Source organism: Glandiceps talaboti, chromosome 16 (assembly GCF_964340395.1).
Source record: "Glandiceps talaboti chromosome 16, keGlaTala1.1, whole genome shotgun sequence".
Classification (NCBI taxonomy): Eukaryota; Metazoa; Hemichordata; class Enteropneusta; family Spengelidae; genus Glandiceps; species Glandiceps talaboti.
The window spans coordinates 18189564-18209953 of record NC_135564.1 but is presented as its reverse complement, the minus strand read 5'-3'; the positions used below and the strand labels follow the sequence as shown (position 1 = coordinate 18209953).

At 35.1% G+C, this 20390-nt stretch overlaps 1 protein-coding gene across 1 annotated transcript in view; it reads left to right on the top strand.

Annotated features, from left to right (window-relative positions):
• Window positions 1-893: 893 nt before the first annotated feature.
• Window positions 894-20390, top strand: part of LOC144447780 (uncharacterized) — a 34096-nt gene continuing 14599 nt past the window's right edge. The window contains exon 1 of the mRNA XM_078137862.1: window positions 894-1029. The gene's annotated coding sequence lies outside the window, so the exon portion shown is untranslated. The remainder of the gene's footprint in view (window positions 1030-20390) is intronic.

The following is a 20390-nucleotide window of genomic DNA, read 5'->3' as shown; positions in this document are numbered from 1 at the left end:
CTAAATCCATTGTTGTCAGCGTCACAATACGCATGTATTACGAAAGTGAAATTTACTATTAATGGCAACGCTCTCTGAAAAGGCTACTTTCATCAAGAACAGCTAATGGATCTTTTTATTTTTTTTATTTTTTTTTGTATTTGGCCGCCGGTCTGATTATCCGTTTTGTTGTATTAATGCAATACGCGACACTGGTGGAAAAAAGGAGAATACATTGTTTCCCTTGATACTAGCATCTTACACTTTCCAACTTTTCAAATCCGATGATCCGTCTTCCAACGTTATTACTTATCAAACTGTAAAGACGTCTACGAGAATAAATGATGACTTTCCCCGGGGATGAAACGCAAGTTCCCTTCGCTCTTGAATCTTTGTGGGACCATCTGGATGCTATCTTTCTTCCTCCTCGTAACGTCCCCCGTTAAGTTTTCTGACGACGGTTATCAGATTACTCGATAACTAGCAGGCAATTTGGATATATGTTTAAAACCACTACTACAGTCACCTGTTAGTCTTCTTAATAATAAAGAACATTATTGCGCGTCTCCCGTAGGGACTGCATGTATCGTGGGAAGCCCCCTTAACAACGGATCTTTTAGGCTCAGTCTAGGTGGCATAGTTCAGCGATGAGGTATATCCGGTACCGTAGGTCATGGAATTTTAAAGAAAGGAAGTAGAATCATACAACAGCTAAGAAAAGACCTATCGTTGCACACGCTTTTGTCATGACAACGATGACAACAAATTCTGATTAGAGCAGTATAAAGAGAGATCTCCTTTGGCAGCCATCACATGCAAATACGTTTACCATATAAGGAATTGCAAACCACGCCCATATGACCAGAGTGATTTTATTACCTCTTTTCATGTTTGTGTGTGGGAAGTTGTGTAGATCTATATAAGGCTTCACATTGATTCTGTACTGTATAATGCAAGTTAAGTGGAGTGCGTAGACACGTCATTTGCGAGGTACCTGCTTGGATATTAGGAATTTTTGCCGCGCCATATTAAACACAGGAATCAATTCAGGTGAGTAACGTCTCCATACCACTCCTGTATCATTTGCTATTTTAATGTCAAAAGATTTCATTGAGACTTGAACATTTTTTTCCGAGCTTTTCAGACATGCTAATAGAAATAACTCAAGAGCATAAAAGGTAACTTTACAGTAAAAACTGAAAATAGTACGAAGTACTTATAGGCCCTTCTTTCAGTTGAAATCGTTCTTTTAGGTTTTTCATATTCAAACCATAAACTTTGAGGTGGAGCGGTATTCGTTTACGTTTTAGAATCATGCGAAGTTGTCTAGCATGCAAAGTAAAGACGTACAAGATTGGTTATGCCTGTGGGTATCGTGTGAAAAATTTATATCTCCTTTTACCGAATAAAATGAATCTAAAAGACGAGCTACCGACAGCAACAAGGAACGGTAATTGAATTAGGAAGTGGTTTCCCATTACAACGACACAACTGCGATTTCTCGAAGAAAAAGTATTTTGCCGATGGAACTGCAAGGGGCTTTGCTTGAAATAAACAGTCTGCAAATGTATTGTCGGTTTATGTTAGCTTTAATTTAACTTTGAATTAGACTGTAAGAGATAAGGAGCAAATTCTTTTCTAGTCTGTTACAAATACTACGATGTACACACACGTCATTTACTCTCAAATTAGATTTTTCGGATAATTTTCGAAACCAATACGGAATTGGGATCGTACCATTTTTCATCAACGATTTAGCAAACATTTCACTAAATATTCAACTTCTGAACTCGGCTATCGTGAAAACATAACCTACAGGGACCGAAATGTAGTCGAATGAATATATTGTTGTATTCCGGGAGAAAAACACACTTTATCGATTGAAATCTTCGAAAATGCCATTCGTTTCCAGTTGAATTAACCATTCAAATTGGTCAGTAATAACGTTAGCATTGTTTAAGTTGTATTTCAAGAGTATTAATGTTACAACATTAGAATTAATAGCTGGGTTGATAGCCTTTATTAATAGCAAAGGTTCTTTATTTTTCATGGTCTTTTGACGACTTTCTATGTATACCGCATCAATCGATTTCTCAATTAAACGAAGCGCATTTTGCTATAGCAGAAAGATGGACTTAAGAATGCTGAATAATTTATGAAGTTGGTGACGAATGAGATTGTAACAAATAGTCGAGGCTGTCAGTGGAAGAGACGATCTGTTTGATAACGGGGAAATGTGGACAGGGAAGCGGACGTTTTATGTGAACTGAAAGAATCAAAGACGACGCGTGTTGAGTGGCCAAGGGTGCGAAAACATATAAGATGTACAAGACCATGACATGTGTTCGTATCATTATTGTTATATTATCGACAAATTGTGACATTAAAATTGCTTCGGCGAGCGAACTGCATCGCTTTGAATGATGTGGTCCTTAATTTTTTGACAAGCTTTTTATACATGCCATTATGAAGTGCTGAAAAGAGCGTACACTTTCATTTATCAGTTAATGGTCCCGAGTGAGTCATTTACAAGCCGAGATGGTGATCGTAGAAAGTTGCACTGCGCTAATCATGAAAATGGCTTGTTTTATGAAGCACGGTTAATGGATGCTGTTTTGTTTGATCAGACATAGCGATCGATCAGGGATATCCATGTATTTGTACTTTGTTATATGATATTTATTTTTAATCTTAGACTATTACATGGACTGACAATGGAGACTTGGGAACGATTACTCGATCTTATCGTTTAGCAGCAACGAAAATCAATTCTCGACAAGTGAAACAACAACAGATTCCCATTCGTGAAAAGTCAATGAAAACACGGATAACAATCATTTCTCCGGAAAACACATGTTTTTCCCTGTGATAGCGACGAAATAGCCGAACATTGTTCCCGCGTAATGGTACATGTTTTTCATAATGAAAACCTAATATGAGAATAAATTCGAATTTCAAACTGACCTAAAACTATTATATCAAATAAATCCCATGTTTGATACATCTCTCGTTGTAAAAGTGATCACTAGGTGTTTAACACACTGGAGCTTACATAGAAGAACTAAGATGTGAAGTTTCCATAGATTGACTGAAATATCCAAAAAGAAATATAATTAATTAATTAATTAATTACAAATATGTCCTGAGCTGTATCTGTCTGGCGTTTAGCTATCGATTCTGAGCAGCCTCGGTCCCTGCGATTTACAACTTCATCTTGAGATAATCAATCAAACAGCTTGTTATAAAGATAAAAGCCATTTTATGAGTCGAACGCAGCAATTTTGCCTAGATTGAGTCCACACAGAGGTTATGATATAGTTTCCTAGTATAGAGGCATTGCCAAGTTGATGACAAGATTGTGCATCATGATTTGTGACGTAAAGTAAGACATAAATATCAAGGGCGTGCTTCATCCACCTTTGAAGGATATCGCTTTACACGTAATGCATGTTCGTTAGGTCACAAAACACTTTGTCCTAACTAGTATCATTTCACATATATAACAGTGAAACACGATACACAAAAGAAGGGTCTGATGTTTTCGGCATAGAGTGTGGGAAGGAAAAAACGATATATCTTTCAAGATGTATATGAGATATCCACTTCGGCCATACATAAATTCCTACAAACCGCATCGTAATACCTCAGAATAAACTAATAATATAATCGTACACCTCTATAAATATACACTAATTGATAAAGCTTTAAAAGTTGCTAATATTTTATATGCATTCTTTTGCAAAATCTGGGGAACATTTCCTTCATTAAATAAGTTCAAAATTCAGAAGGCGTTGGGTATTCGTAGACCAATTCACACGAGACTCTCCTTTAGAATTCCTATTTAGCTCGTAAAGCATTTGATTTCCATTATCACAGCCCCGTTTATACTTGACCAAAGTTCAATCTCCTGTATCAACGAGTCCGCTTCATGTGGATGTTGATGGCTTTGAGGTTTTCAAATATAAACCATAGAATATTACCAGTTATACTATTAAAAGTTAATACATTAACAGTGGCAGTAAAGCCACTGAACTGAGAATGGCAGATAAAACTGGTCACTTCTTACTACTTTTCATTTTACATTTCACAAGTTTAGAGAATAATTGTTAGACTCGTGGTGATATTGATAACCATGCCCGGTGCAAGCCATGTTGTACGCTTCGACAAGTAAATATGGAGTTTATATCCTAGTTGTCATGACAACTCGCGTCTACGTCATTGGTTCTGCGATGCTCGAACTATGAGTCTAAACGTTCAGAATCGACGGTTTTTTTTGTTACTCAAGTTTGCGTAGGTATAGTTACATTATACTCCAACATGTTTTCAGTTGGAAAATACTCGTGACGTAAGTGTTACTTACGACTCATCTTTAGCTCAAAGTGACAAGGACCCCTTATGTTAGTCGTATTTTCCTCGGCTGAGCAAAATAGAAATAATGGGGAGTACAGTATATCTAGCTCTGTCTGTCGCGGTGTGTATGCGTTTGTTTGTTTGTTTGTTTGTTTTTTGTCTGTTTGTTTGTTTGTTTTTGTTTGTTTGTTTGTTTGTTTGTTTGTTTGCTTGCTTGTTTGTTTGTTTGTTTGCGAGCGTGCTTGTGTGTGTATATATATAGTCTGTGTGTGTGTGCGTGTGTGGTGCGTGTATGTATGTATGTATGTATGTATGTATGTATGTATGTATCATGTATGCATTATGTATGCATGCATGCATGTATGTATGTATGTATGTATGTATGTATGTATGTATGCATGCATGCGTGTATACATGTATTTATTTATTTATGTATGTATGTATGTATGTATGTATGTATGCATGTGTATGTGTATGTTTGTAATGTATGTATGTGTGTGTGTGTGTGTGTGTGTGTGTGAATGTATGTATATGTATGTTTGTAATGTATGTATGTATGTATGTATGTATGTATGTATGTATGTGTGTATGTACGTATGTATGTATGTATGTATGTATGTATGTATGTGTATGTTTGTAATGTATTTGTATGTATGTATGTATGTATGTATGTATGTATGTATGTATGTGTGTGTATGTATGTCTACAATGCATATTGATGGAGTGCGCTGTAGTATTATTCATAAATTGAGGAAATTGAAATTTGTGAAACTATTTACCACATTCAGTGTGAACTAGGTGAGCCATTCTAAAACTGCAATGTTTAATGCACATGAATCAAACGCAAGTTATTAAATAACGGCGGTGTTTCTGAACTCGTTCGGTGTAATTTTTCAAACGTGTTGAAGCTCTGGATGTCATTCTTTTTTTTCCTTTGAAAAGTTGGATCATAGTATACTTTTTAATTCTTTTGAAAAGTGAAACCAGACTCGACTAGGGGGTTTTATATGCCCAACATCGAGCTCTTTATAGTTTCTTGTAAGACGAGCCTCGTTCACGAGACTCTCTGCAGCGGTACAACACAGCAGCATTATAGTTCTTGGCAGGGTATATGAAAGAGTGAGCAATCCTGACCCCCTAATTACACACAGCACGTCAAATACGTTGATTCCGCCAAAAGAGACTTTCTGGAACTATTGTGTGTTGGAGCCAAAAATTTCAATAGATGTAGACATTACTGCTCTCAAATTAGCTACGGGAGTCAATGCAATGGTTTCCGTTTCAATCGAAAAATACGGCGTATCGAAAGAACAGCTTCGGTATGGTAGATTACACCCTATTTCAGATCAGTACTCATTGAACACTCATGGCACATGCCTTCTTTAAAAGTTCACATTTCAAGGTGAGCACTGCCCGAAAACATATTTGTGATGCCTAATCCTTCTCAATAACGAAATAATCTGTCAATTTGGAGACGAACGAGTTGATTTCAAGTACCGTATTTATAATCTTCTTCAATATTCCTATAGATGGAAAATACAAAATAATTATAAACCCCTTCTACAGAGATTATATATTGTGGCATAGTCTGCTTCTCGTGTGTGTACTGCGCTTTTATCTTTTATCGATGTTATGAAACTCAGAAGGCCGCCAGCAGTTTGTGTGTGTATGACAAGAAAATTTTTAAATAACACACTACTAACTGTACATTCTTTGAAAGATTGGAAGTGCTGTTTTACAATTCATGCTTCAGGTCATGATTATAAGCCACGTCTAAGGTCACGAATGTGAAAACTTCAGCAATTATATATTCATAATTGTGTTTACGATTCCCTGCTTTGTATCCGTTAAGACTCTGCATTGACCTGCACCAAATCCAAGAAGATATTTTATGTACGAAATGGAGCATCTGTCCATCAATTTATGTTTATGATGCTGACTGGTTGAATCCCAAGCGTGCAAGCTAGGAAGACTTTTTCAATCGATACACCTTTTGACTGGAAATGTATAGCGATGTTACCTCAGAAGATTTACTCTCAGAATTATTACAGAATCTTTGTATGTTTCTTAAACACTTGTTTAATTAGTCAACATCAAAAGTGTTCAAAAAGGCGGGGAAAAAGTAAATGTGCCTGGCTATAAAATCATATTAGAACAGCCAAAATACAGGCATTGCCTCTTAAATGTATTGAGAATATAAAGGGTGTCTCACATGTGGATTTTATGATCACGGAATACACGTCACTTCACTGAAAGTAGCATGAATTGTGTAGAACGAATCGTTGCCATCAGTAGACATGAAATTCTGCAACGCTTTCATATTTCGCGTAATGGCTCCATCCATGCATGCTCTGTTCGCTTTTCACGATGGTTATGAATTTAACCAGACGGAAAGAGTGAAATGTAACCTAATCTAGTTAACAAAAATACCTATCATAAACACCATATCAATACTACATGTACAACGAAATTAAACTTTTACGGTTGTATTTGCGGATAATACTGAAAATTGTGCCTTGATCCGTTGTCAATAATTTGTGTGGAATAATTTCAAGTGCTTGTCCGAGATTATATCTAATCTAATAATAGACGTTTTTTCTTCTTTCCACCGAACGTAATTACATTGTTCACCTCCTCATATCAAACTTTGTTCGTATCATAGACAACAGCTTTCCTTCCATTGGCTATGCTTGGATAAATGAGTCAAAGAGGCCTTAAACTAAGAAAGTGTTATTGTCAGTGTCATTAATCGTTTATTCACCATTGGCATTGAACTTTGCATTATGAAAGAAATACAGAATAGAATATGACATTGATTTGTGTTGGTTTGTCACCATGGTGACATCAGATGTGTATTCTTCCTGTCGCTCTGATAGAAGTATTCTTCTTTGGTTTACGGGTGTTGAATTATTTAGGTTTGTATCAAGCTTAAAGTAGAATGCGCCTCGGAAACTGTCTAAACCTGCAATAGCTGTAACTGGAACATTTTTATTAGGTACGATAACTCACTAGTAATATCGTACACCGTGTACAATATCGCATTATTTGTGGATAAATGTATTGTTTTAGATACCTCGATAAATCAAATTGATTTTTGGGTCTGCACCCAAAAATCAGCGCCCTCAACGGTGATCATGATTTCAAACTTTTCCCGTACTGCTTATGGATAATATCGACCACTGATTAACATTCAATGTCTAATTATTGTGGTTGCCTGATCGAAAACTGACACAAATTTAAACTACACTACCTACAGATGATATTGGCCACTAATTAGCAGACACAATGTCTTTTTATAAATAACGCACCCATGTTTAGTGAATGTATTTTTCGTGTTTTGAATCGATGATATATATCTCAATTGCACCTAGTGCAGGTTTAAACGTTTGCGTTTGCTTTTGATGTTTGGGTCCGCACCCAAAAATCAGCAACCTCAACGGTGATCATGATTTCAACCTTATGGATAATATCGACCACTGATTAACATACAGACATACAATGTCTAATTGAACACCCATAAACCAACCTTTTGCGTTTGCTTTGTTCAAGAAAACTTTAACATCTATTCTTAGTTAAAACAGAGGCCAAAATGATATCAAATACTGTGTTAAATGTATGGGAAAATATAGGATTGACTATTCCCTTGAAAACAAGACAGGGAAACCCCAAATTTCTTTTGTGTTTTCAAAAGGACAAGAAACAAGATTTCATATGGCAAAGTTTGGAGAGAATTTAAGGACTTTGATTGTCGCAGAAATTGGTCCCTAAGGTGCATTTTACCTTCAAATCGGGGTTTTCGAATAACTCATTTTGATTATTGTGTATATATAGTTTAGGAGTCTATTACTTCGTCAAGACTTCGTCTTGAATAATTCGGACCCGATTTATCATTACGTAATCAATAATTAGGTACCATATTATAGCAAAGAACACTTAAGAAAGCGATTATATAGAGGCAAAGACCATTTCTGGTATTGTTATATCACGTTGCAGCTGCAAGGAATGTTTGAAATATCAGAATGACGTCACAACTTCTTTCGAAAACAAAACACCGATAAGTTAACCCTTGCCGTATCTTTTTTTCTATTTTAAATTACGCAAAATGTATCATATCAATATCTCTAGGTTTCTTTCAACAAGCTGTGGAAATCAGTAGAGCTCATACTTGAGAAAAAGGGGAGTATGTTCACCATTTGTACATTGTAAAGGTAAAATGGTCGAAGAAAACAGATATGTTACTATTCACTTGAGTGTAATTGCAACTTAATTTGGAAGGCTGTTGAAAGCACCGCGGTTTGGATAATAAGAAAAACGTGGTAGGTTTCCAAAGATGTGAACAGATGAGGTGTAAGTACATTGGGTCTTCGAGACTAATGAGTAGGATAACTAGCACCCACCAACGAAACATTTAAAGAGTTGTTGGATTCCTTTGATGTGCATTCTTTAATCGAAGTCAAAGAAATAGAAATAGGATAGAAAATTAGAGTCAATATTGTTACTTTATCGAGCAATAGAAACCGTTTTTGAAGGCGTATGAAGGAGCGAAGACTAACGTAAAAGCAATTTCTGCCGCGGGGCAAAGCGTGTATAGTACCTGGGTAAATGGTATGTAAACTCCCTGGGTAGTTCATGATATTCATCAGAGAATGCTCAACACGTACCCCGTGATGTGATGTGAGATATCCTGACGCCCATTGACAACACGGGTCAAAGTTCAGTCCCCGATAAAACGTCATCACATTGGCGGCTGTGTTTTGGATAACATTGAATCCAATTTTCCTGGTTAGCGACATAAAATAATTTCGAATGAAATTACAAAAAAAAACTCTTTGAAATGTCAGATGATGTTGCAACAAAGGTATCAGTTTACATACAGGTATGTGATTTAAGATGGCTGTCTTAAGTTTCTTTTGTGGGAAATCTAAACAAAGTTTGGTTTTCAATGAACATGTTATGACATATCACATTTGACGGAAATCTGAAGTATTCAATTTTATAACGTCATACGCTTAATAAAACTAATTTCACAAGCAGCACGCTATTGTCATTATACCAATAGCAATAACATGTATTTTCATATTACAGTAATATCGTAAATCATCATAATTGCTTTTGGTCAACATTTACTAGCGACAGTTTTTGGTAATAAATTCTCACATAAAGTATTTAACTTTGATGTATTAATCGTTATAGCCCATACCAGAGTCAGCATTACAACTGAAAAGGAGAGCGGTGTTCAGGTGAAAAGACAACTTTTCTGGAACATCTACACACAAAAACTGCTCGTGTAAAACACGCGGCACGAAAAATGTCAGTTAATGGAATGTTTTTTACTGAAGGCTGTCGTATCTTTACTAAAATTATGTTCTTTTCGTTTGATTGATATCTCGTTTCCGAGACGTCTGTGGGAAAAATGTAAGCTCTTCGCTGATAAAAGTTCACGGAGGAAGTATCACCGATGTAGAGATATCTGCTTGGCTTACTTTTTGACAGCTTCAAGATTTTCTGATAAAGTACTGCGTGTGTAATACAATCATGTCGGCATATGGTTTCGTTGTAGGTATTTGAGGAATTATTCTTTTTATCGCTTAATCACTGTTGATTAATATGTTTCTCCATTTCCTTGTAATCGTGCTTGTTGTAGTATAATAGTTAAGAATCCTAAATTAAGATGAATTGAATTTTAAGATTTCGGTGGGTACCTGACAAAGTATGATTTATTAGAGTGCTCTCAATCAAACAATTCGTTTCTTTTCAAATTTCCCAGTAGTAATTAATTGAGCAGCAATTGCTCAGAGTACATTTTACCACACGATGTCATATCCCTTGTCATGCATGCATGCATGCAAGCATTGCATGCATGCAGTATAAAATATAGGCCCATTTCTTGTTTCATTGTAAGGTTCTAGCGATGTTATATATTTTCAGGGTTCTTTTCAAAAATCCAGACTACATTGTGGAAAGCGTTGTGGTCCCTGTGGTGAGAAAAAAAGTATTATTCAATAACTGAACGTCAAAATCAAAACCTGGACATGTATATTTGATATGATAAACGGATATATCTCAGTCTTGTTGCGTTCAAATTATGCACCACTGAAAGAAAACATGAATATATGGCGAAAATCTACACGTATACTTACAGTATTAAGTGAAAGTAGTTTTCTGGGAGTATCAGAAATAGCTAAAATTGAATTTCCATTCAGAGTCATCTCCCAAATAAAAAACGAATTGTAGTAATTATCGTTATTTTTAGAATACATAGAGGATTAGTTTTATCAAATTGATAACATGAATTGCAATCATTTCAAAGGACAAATGATATCACAACTAATCACCTACACAGTTTGGAATTAATGCTAGGCATCCTAAAGGTAAATTTGAATGAATTTGAGTGAATAACAAATGGCGATGTAAGGTTTCAGTTGGAGAAATTCTATCCTTCTCATTTTCTGTAAGTCTTCTCGGTACCTTTTATTCGCATCATTTGAGAAATTGATTGATACTTGAATAGTGTACGAAATCATAGACAAATAGCAATGGCCATGGGCGCCTGTCAGGACTTGCAATGAATTGTGCCCTGACATCTGTGTGATTTTACTCGACATAAAGAGTTTCTGAGTTATCAAGGTTCATGAAAAGGCTGTGACAGACTAGTCTCTATAACTTTCTGAAGACATGAATCGAGCTCAATTTGGTCTCCGTAACGCGGTATTAATGAGTCACTTATGCGTTTTATCAACTAAGAAGATCAGGTTGTGCAGATCTTGCTGAGATTAACCTGTAATTTGATCAAGCATGGTCAATAACAACGATACTCTCAGCACACAAGCAGCCTACAGGCAACAAAGTCATCAATATCACAAATACATACGCCTACTCTTTTTTGTCAACGAACTGAACACTTTTGAAAACGTATATAGGGGAAAAAACACCTGCCATTTTTAAAAGTTTCACTCAAAGAGTAGACCATGTATCTATCAGAAATGTACATATTGATGTCAATGGACAAGCTGTATACCTACTAACATCCAGCAAGACAATCAGTAATGTCTAAACATGGTATTTTATATCATTATAATTATTCAACAATGTCTTTACGCCAGATGTATGTACAGTGCCGTGCGTTTTCGGTTACTTGATAATAAAGTTCTGTGCTCAACCCCTGTTATAGGATATACCCTACATTGTATATGATTATATTCACTCGTGTTGTTATGTGTAATCCTATATTAAGATTTGATTGTAATGTTTTCATGACTATGTTTTGCATTATTGTATTATGCAACATATACATGTATAAACTACTGTTATGTTAGTGTAAACATTCACTCACCCTGTACGGTAAGCGTATTGCAATGCCATTACGTCTACAACTCCACATCCAATTTAAAAGGTTCGTGGTCTCCTTCAAAGCTTGATAGCAAAGTCTTAACCTTTCACGAGTGAATCGATACCTTAGCAAGTAGATTGACTGGTAATGTATGTTAGTGTGTTAGTGTGTATGTATTAATGTATGTGAATGCGTGTGTGTGTATGTATGTATGTATGTATGCATGTATGTATGTATGTATGTATGTATGGATGGATGGATGGATGGATGGATGGATGGATGCATGTATGTATGTATGTATGTATGTATGTATGTATGTATGTGTGTGTGTGTGTGTGTGTGTGTGTGTGTGTGTGTGTCATTTTCCGTGTGCCGATGTTGCGTAAAATCCACTCAAAACGATAACCCAGCACTTTTAAATATTACGAAGGTGTCATAGATAATCCACATAATAGTTGCCAATGTGTTCATCTCATTCAGAGTTCAACTTGGTAGATTGGCTATTTATCTTGTTCATTCAATGTATGTTGGTCAAGTTATCCAACACATTGACAATGAGTGATGGCATGGTGGGTATGGTTTCCAACAAGAAAAATGCTGCGTGCATTTAGTCAGAGATGATGGTAACATGAACACGACTACACCTGTAGTCCGAAGTCAGATTATCTTATTGCCAGGAAGCCATTAATCTTCCATTTCCATGTAAATCACCAAAACAAATAAGCTGGTAGGCTAAAACCTAATAAAGGTTATGACACGAACAACCATAACGTCAAATGCCTTCTATTACTATTCTCAATATCACCAAGAGTATGGCCGTAAATCAGTATATCTTACCATTTAGTCTAGAACTTTACCTATAAATATCTAATTAAGTAAATTTAAAACTACCACAATTTTCTAAAACGTCGTCGAGCGGATGGTGTGAGAAAATTGCGTTTCCGTGGCATCGAGGGAATATGATTTGGTAGCATTATTAGTTTTCCTCGTTCAATTTGTAATAATTTTGTAACCCATTAAATAATGCTTATTAAACTACAGTGTTCCGGTGTAGGCATACAGCATGTTTGTCGGTCACCTTTGATATGCAACAAATTGCCCGAGTTCAAATAATCTCATTATACCTTGAAAAAACTATTTGTCGTGGGTATCGATAATGGAACTTATCAATATTTACAACGTTCTCATATTAATAAACGCCGGAAGAAACAAAATGTCATGACAGCTAATATAGGCAGATGTTGCTTAGTTCCAATACGTTACAGCAATACTGTTCAAACAGATGTTGCACTTAGCGGAAATTACAAAATGATCAGATGTGTGCTTACTTGTACAAAATTCGATCTATCAAAATTACAGAGAAAACAAAATCGCAAAACATAAGGCTTCTTGAAGATTTGTCAATGTTGTTTTTACTATGATTGTCAAATTATGAATATTTCAATGATAACGGCCTTTCAACATTTAATTTATTGCTATACGAAGATTTGGGACAAGTTTTAAGTCGTGTACAAGATTGAAATAGCAACTTATGACAGAATATTACGATCAATGAAGGAAGATTTTACTTAAACTACTTCAATGATTTCTGACCCAAAATTACTTTTATCAAGCACATATGAAAACAGTTTAGAGTTTACTGAAACTTTCAGCTATAACACCAATGTGAAACATTAACTTAACCACAAGAGGTAAACAGAAAAATTACAAAGATTAGATATTAAAAAGTCATGATATTCACAATGACAGCGACATAATTAAGACAAATGTGTAATATAGCAATATATATAGTTTATTGTTATGTTTCATATGATAAACAACCTATGAATATGTGTATAATACTGAGTGAAAGTATATCAAGATGTGATCTGAATACGTCATGTGTTCCCTAATTATACAAGGCTATATCAACCTGTTAATGTGCATCTGGGGAGAAAGTTAACTTACATTACATTACACTACATTACACTACACTACGCTACACTACACTACACTACAATACACTGCATTACATTACATTACATTACACTGAGAAATTCGCAATGACCGACAATTTAGATCACGTTTGTAAAGAACTAACAACAAGATATTCGGCATGTCAATGCATACAGAAGTGATATTCAGCATTAATAAATCTTGTAACGTCTATTTGAGACCAATTAGCAATAACTAATATTTGGCAAGTTAACATACCTTATCATTTATCCATAAGGTATTTCATATATATGATATTTTAGTCAGATTTCATTATTTCAACAACGTACAAAATAGTATTTAATGTTTCACAATATTGATGCTGCATGGACGGAGTGTTCTTTCACCATTCAGATCTAAAGTGAATAGTGGATATTTCTTGCATTGGAATTTACTTGATTAATATCTATAAACATGTTTATTACATTTATATTGAAATCACCATTAAATATTCTGCATACAGAAAGCAGCTGAACTTTCAAATGAAAAAAGTCACCCTATTAAGCGATTACCGCTAATAAGGAAAACGAAAGTTATTGTAAATATAATTAGATACTATTTTCCAATGCCTTTATTCAGCTAACGAAGATGAAAGTGACATGACGGAATTCTGTATTCGACTCGTGGTGATAAAGTCCTTAAGTCACAAGCTTAAGTATTTTCACTCTCAATGAAAAGAATAACACCATTTTACACATGCGCATTGACAAATTCAGAAATTGACGACGATTGTGAACATTATGAATCACAATTCGAGCACCACTAAACCAGTGACACATACTTGTATTGTAGTGACGAGCAGAGAACAATCTTGTTTTGCTTTTACCACGGCGTACAACTCAACTTGTGCTTTGAGTAGATTGGTTTGCAATGGCACCATCACCTTCAGCGGACTTAATCGTGTCTTTCGTCAAAGATAAATGTCTAACATACACGATAGTGTAGTTTTGCCAGCACAGTTATTTGTGCATTTAGGCTGTTTAAAATCATGGAAACCTTTACGTTTGTGATTTGTTTTTCTATTAAGCAAAGAAATAGAAGTGAAATGAACTTCCTAAGATGACGACATTCAGTTTAACGGTTGGAAGCTAGTCAGTTGTTCCTTAATTTGCATTTCATTTCATGCTTTTTTTCCAATGCATGTTTCTTGTTGTCTCATTAACACATGGGTTTATTACGATTTGAAACAAGTTATAAACACATTTTTAAAGACAATCCCATTTATACTTTCATTCCTCTCAAGGAAATAGAAATACTATTTAAAATGAGACAAGTTGGGTGATCACTCAAGTCACAATACTTACATTCCAGTATAATGTTAATGTCGATACATGTCTTCTATAATGATGAATTGTCTTCTACATTGTTAGAACAGTCGATTGCATAGTAGGGGTTTTCTGAACATTTTTTGATACGTACCATAAATTACATCATTGGATTGTTTATGAGTTATATCTTAATATCCGTTTTGACTCCAGTCAATTGCAAGTGGTTGTTAAGTATGCTTCAGTAAGTGCAATATTGCGAGTACGATTTATACATGCAGCAAAAACTCAGCTTGTGCCCCTTTAAACTCGTGAAAAAAAAAGAATCTCATTCAAGATAAAATCTTATCCATTTGACAGATTCTTTCAGAAATTCAGCTGTTCTGTATGTTTCAGTCACGACTTTTCTATGTGTCATAGCCCTCACTTTTGACGGTAATGTTAATGTAAGTGCTTCACGTTGAGCACATCAGTAAAAATTCAAGTGCACTCAATAGATATTGGTGCTTTCAACGTTAACATTAATGGAAATGAAATACTGTGTACTTGACGTGCATGACGTCAGAGCTACATAACCTATGAAATAGTCACTACCAAATCACATCTATCTAAATGTTGCCCACAATTTCACCTGCTATTGTTGCATCTTTAAGAATGAAACACGTCTTTACGTTTACTCTTGTGCAATTATTGCCTGACTACGAGGGCACTAGTAAAAGTCTGTTACCCCGAGGACTGTATTACACCAACTATTTCTCGAGGTTCAAATATGAAGTCTGCTTGTGCCCAAATAAGACCAGGCGATAAATATATATTATGTTACATCATATGCTCAGGCACATAATATTTCCACAGTCTAATAAATCACCTTGGCCGGTAGGACTCCCATGGTACATGAATATAGCGTAAGTAGAATACGTCTAGTGCGAGCTCTATGCAAACTGAGGTCGCTGTTGGTCACTGGTGAATACAATGTGACATGATCTAGCCAATCACTGAAGGTTACTTGAAAGCGATGTGTTATGAAATAAAATAGTCTGAGCTTTGAAGTGTGTTGTTGTTGTTGTTGTTGTTGTTGCTGTTGTTATTATTGTTGTTGTTGTTGTTGTTGTTGTTGTTGTTGTTGTTGTTGTTGCTGCTGCTGCTGCTGCTGCTATGAATGCGTTGAGATATATTTATTATGATGACATGGGAAAAACCAACATAAAATCAATCGAACTAAAAGGAAGTCAAAACATTCTATCTGTAACCATCAAATAACTTAAATGGATCAAGTTTTTAGTCATTATCAAATCAGATGAATAATATTAAAGTGTCAGTGAATGTTGTAATGTCGCCTTGTACAGTTCTAAATTTAAACTTCTAATCACGTGATTAATAACATTCCTAGACCTCCGTGTGATCAACTGTTAAATTTGAAGTTGATGTATCCAGATTCATCTACATCGACAGTGATAAAGTGTGCCATAAATATAAAGTTGATTTCATATGGCGACGGTTTGACAGACCATAGACCCCACCTCCCGAGTGTGTATGGACAGGCACAGGTTTATATTTACGTCTCGCATATATAGTAGTTGTAGAGAATAAAAGACTGTTAACCGACTGCTAAGAATACGACACGGTTCTGGTTGGGGCATTTTGGTAGAACTCAAAACTGCATGTTTCGCCTACTTAGAGAAAATACTCAACACTGTAATACATTATAAGGTTGAATTCTCACATTTTAAGATAAGGGTCAAGGTCAGATGAATAGTCAGAGCTCAACATACATCCAAGATGGTTGAACGTCTCTGTATGTCACAATTCGTAAGTAATGAACAAACTGTTGATCTGAATGGCAAAATAGTTGTCAGCTGGGAAAAATACGTTTCATAGGCTGATGAAGCAATGTGGTGATGAAGACTTAACGTAATGCGTAAAATTTTAACAAGGGTTAAACAAAATGAAACCACTATTATTGAGGATTCGCTTTTGTGCTAATTATGCATGCTTATTAATTTCATATGCTTTTAGTACGCATACTTTTGTCAATCAGTGAGCATAAATCTCAAAACGAAAACATTTCACAATATATATATATATATATATATATATATATATATATATATATATATATATATATATATATATATATATATATATATATATATATATATATATATATGCAGTATTTCATGTGTCGTTGCTAGGTAAAATAATATCATTCATATGGATTTTGATTAATATTATCTGGTACTTTATGCTCTCGACTGACCTCAAAAAGGTCTATAAATGTGAATAAACTTACTCTGACAGTGCATTGTAATACAATTATTAAAAAGTAACTACTTTGCATATTCAAATCAAATCTGAGAGCAATGTATTGGTAGTATATTGTTTATCCTACAACAAGGAACAAATGTCTGAAAACAGCATCATCGAATTCTGCTACTATATGTGAGTCCATAAAAGTCGTTTCACTTTTTTGTTAAACGTGTTTCAAAGGACTGTCGTATATTGAAAGAAGATTTATAGATGTTGCTTCAAATATTTCAATAGGTACACATGCGATCAACGTTCAGTATTTGTATACATTAATTCAAAGTGGTTTTAAGCTTAATGGGTCTAAAATTCTCAAATAGAACGTATTTATTAACACCTAAAATGCTATCCTCTCAGATGGATTCATCCCATGGCTAGTTCTTACTTTTGAAAAAACATTGCTTATTCATTATCATTCTGTAATTTTCTTTAGCAGAAACTGATTAAAAGGTGGTGTAAGCTTATTAGGTATAAAATGTATTTCTTGATTATTCACTAGCGATCCAAATAAAGCATATTACCTCTTCCTATTACTGCGTAGGTGACTTTTACGTGTACAGCTGAATGGGTCTTGGTCGTGGAGTCAAACCAGGTGGTTTAGTAAATCCCCGTCACAATTGATATGTAATAGAGACGTGTTGTTTGCCAAAGGCGTCAATATGTACTCTTACACCTCATCGACAAGTCGTGTTGAATCTTGGATTACCCTTTCAAATGGTACTGTAAGGCACGCTACTCCCATCTTTTTATTCATAAACGTGACTCTCACCTGAAGGCACATAAATTCAGATCCACGAGTTTGTTTGATATGTGCTGTAGATATGAATAGCTAGTCGAAGTACTAACAAATACCTTTATTTTGAAAACTCTAGACGACTTTTTTCTCTTGGCTTTCCATCCCCCATATTGTTAGCAGTTGTCAACAATAAATTGAATAACCAATTCAGATATTAAAAGTCAAAATTTTGGTTGTAAATTCCGTAAATCGTCTGATTTTGGGTGTTTTCATAGGACATTTTGTCGTTTTTTGTTTTTTGTTGTGTGCTCATTTTAGAGTTGATGTGAACACATGGCCATCGTGTAAGAATAAATATCGACCGGAACTTCAAACTTAAAAAGACGGTAATTCATGATACAACTATACCATGACGTCAAAAAGCGTTTAAATGGCTCAATAGTTAACAAGTCAAATGTACACCATTGAATGTTTTATATCCGAATGAAGGACAAATAATTTGTTTCTCTTAAATCTAAAGACGCCCAAATATTCATACAGAACCACATTGGAATTTCATTTTCGGATTATTAGTACTGGTTTCCATTGTGATTTTGCAGTAATCAGTATGTTCTTTTGGCAATGAGCTCCAAGACATTTATACAGACATTCGCATAAAATGTGGGTACCGTAGAGTCCTTCCAGTAACATCACTTACAATTACCTCCGATTTCAGAGAATCATCAAGTTGATATTGTGCTTTTATACCGTATTTGAATATTCATGAGTCATCAATGTCTATACCCTAACAGTGTAATACAACTCTCACAAAATCAGCTTGACAGATTTTACTTACAGTTCATTGTTTAGCACAAGAACAAATATGGCGACCCCTATTTTCTGATTGTCTGAAGGCCAGGATGTCATTGAGATGAAAAGAAAAATTTGTTTTCGTAATTTTTCTTTAAATCTGTCAGGGTGCATGTCCTATTTCCATTAAATCTCCAAAAATCGAAAGCGGTGACCCCATATTTTTTGCTGACTTCTAACAAATTGCATATTGTAGAAAATCACATTTGATCAAATTCTCATTACTTTTAAGAATACTTATCGACCTTCCTCAACGCTAATTTTTTTTAATCTCTTCTTTACAATCACTTAAGACTGATTTCGCAGTTTTGGGCTTGAAGAGATTGAGAATTTGTTGAAAGTTGCTTTATTCATGTACTGGTCTCGAGAAGTATTAAGAGATAACTATTGGTATCATATAGCTCTCTTTTCAAAATCGGAAGCAACTGTCGTAGAATAATAACGACATGTGTAATTATTATCCATCAAATAACGACGTTACCATACTTCCGCCAAAAACTCTAGCCGTCTGTGCCTGTGATGTTCGTGCGTAGTTATTACTCACGTGATGCGTGAAATACAACTGATAGATTGATCAGCCCTTTATTCTACGCAATGGGGTGAGATGATATAATTGCATTTCTCGCCATTTATTGCAAGCGATAAGGTATTATTATTATTACCGACTGTGAAGCATGTAACATTCCTCTGGCAACCTTCCCCCTAGTGGTAAAAGTAAATCTAAAGAATCTGAACGGCGTGTGAAGGCAATTTTTATCTTACCAATGCTTGTATGTTTTAACGTGTTAAGAGGTTGCTAGTGTGATGAATAGGGAAATCAGTGTTACTCGTTTATTTTTCAATTCCTAATCGATTTCTCCCACATTTAAACGTGATGTCACATATATTACCTATTTTATAAACGCTGGATGGGACTATTTCTGCAGCTTTCCTGTCGAATTTGGGGTTCTAGCAACCCGAGTGGTCGTGTCATTATACAAACATGCTGAATTGCAAAGGCTCTCGATCCAATATCTCTGATGCGTTTCGATATCACACGCCACTTTAGCACCATGGATTGCTTTGTGGTTGATGTCACCGTGGACTGTTTATTGTTACAGTAATGTTTATAACTTTACCTAGAAAGATTTCTTAACTGACATTTTGTCATGATCTGTATACAAAACTGACTGAGAACACAGTGATTCTTAAACAACAAGCATACATTTACTCATAAAAGGCTACAGTTCAGCACATAGTTATCCCCCAAAAATGGAATCAGAAGTAATCTGTATTTAACTGAGAAACTGTATATAATCAGTGCTGAAAACAGTATGCTACTGAACAAAAAATCATTACTTGTTTCCGAATGCCGTCAGGAAAATAAATATTATCTCGCCAACCATCCCTGTAAGACATTTGTATTGAATGACAGAAAGTAATTGGCTGATACGTGATTTACCCAGCATACTGAAACCACAAATCATAGAACAAGAAAGCAGTTGGAATACAAACGGCTTTGAATGTACTGGCACTAGCATGTTGCCCTTGCGTGCGAGCATACTCAAGAGCCTAAAATATGCAAGATTATACACATTGTGATGAAAGAACATTGTCAAAGTAT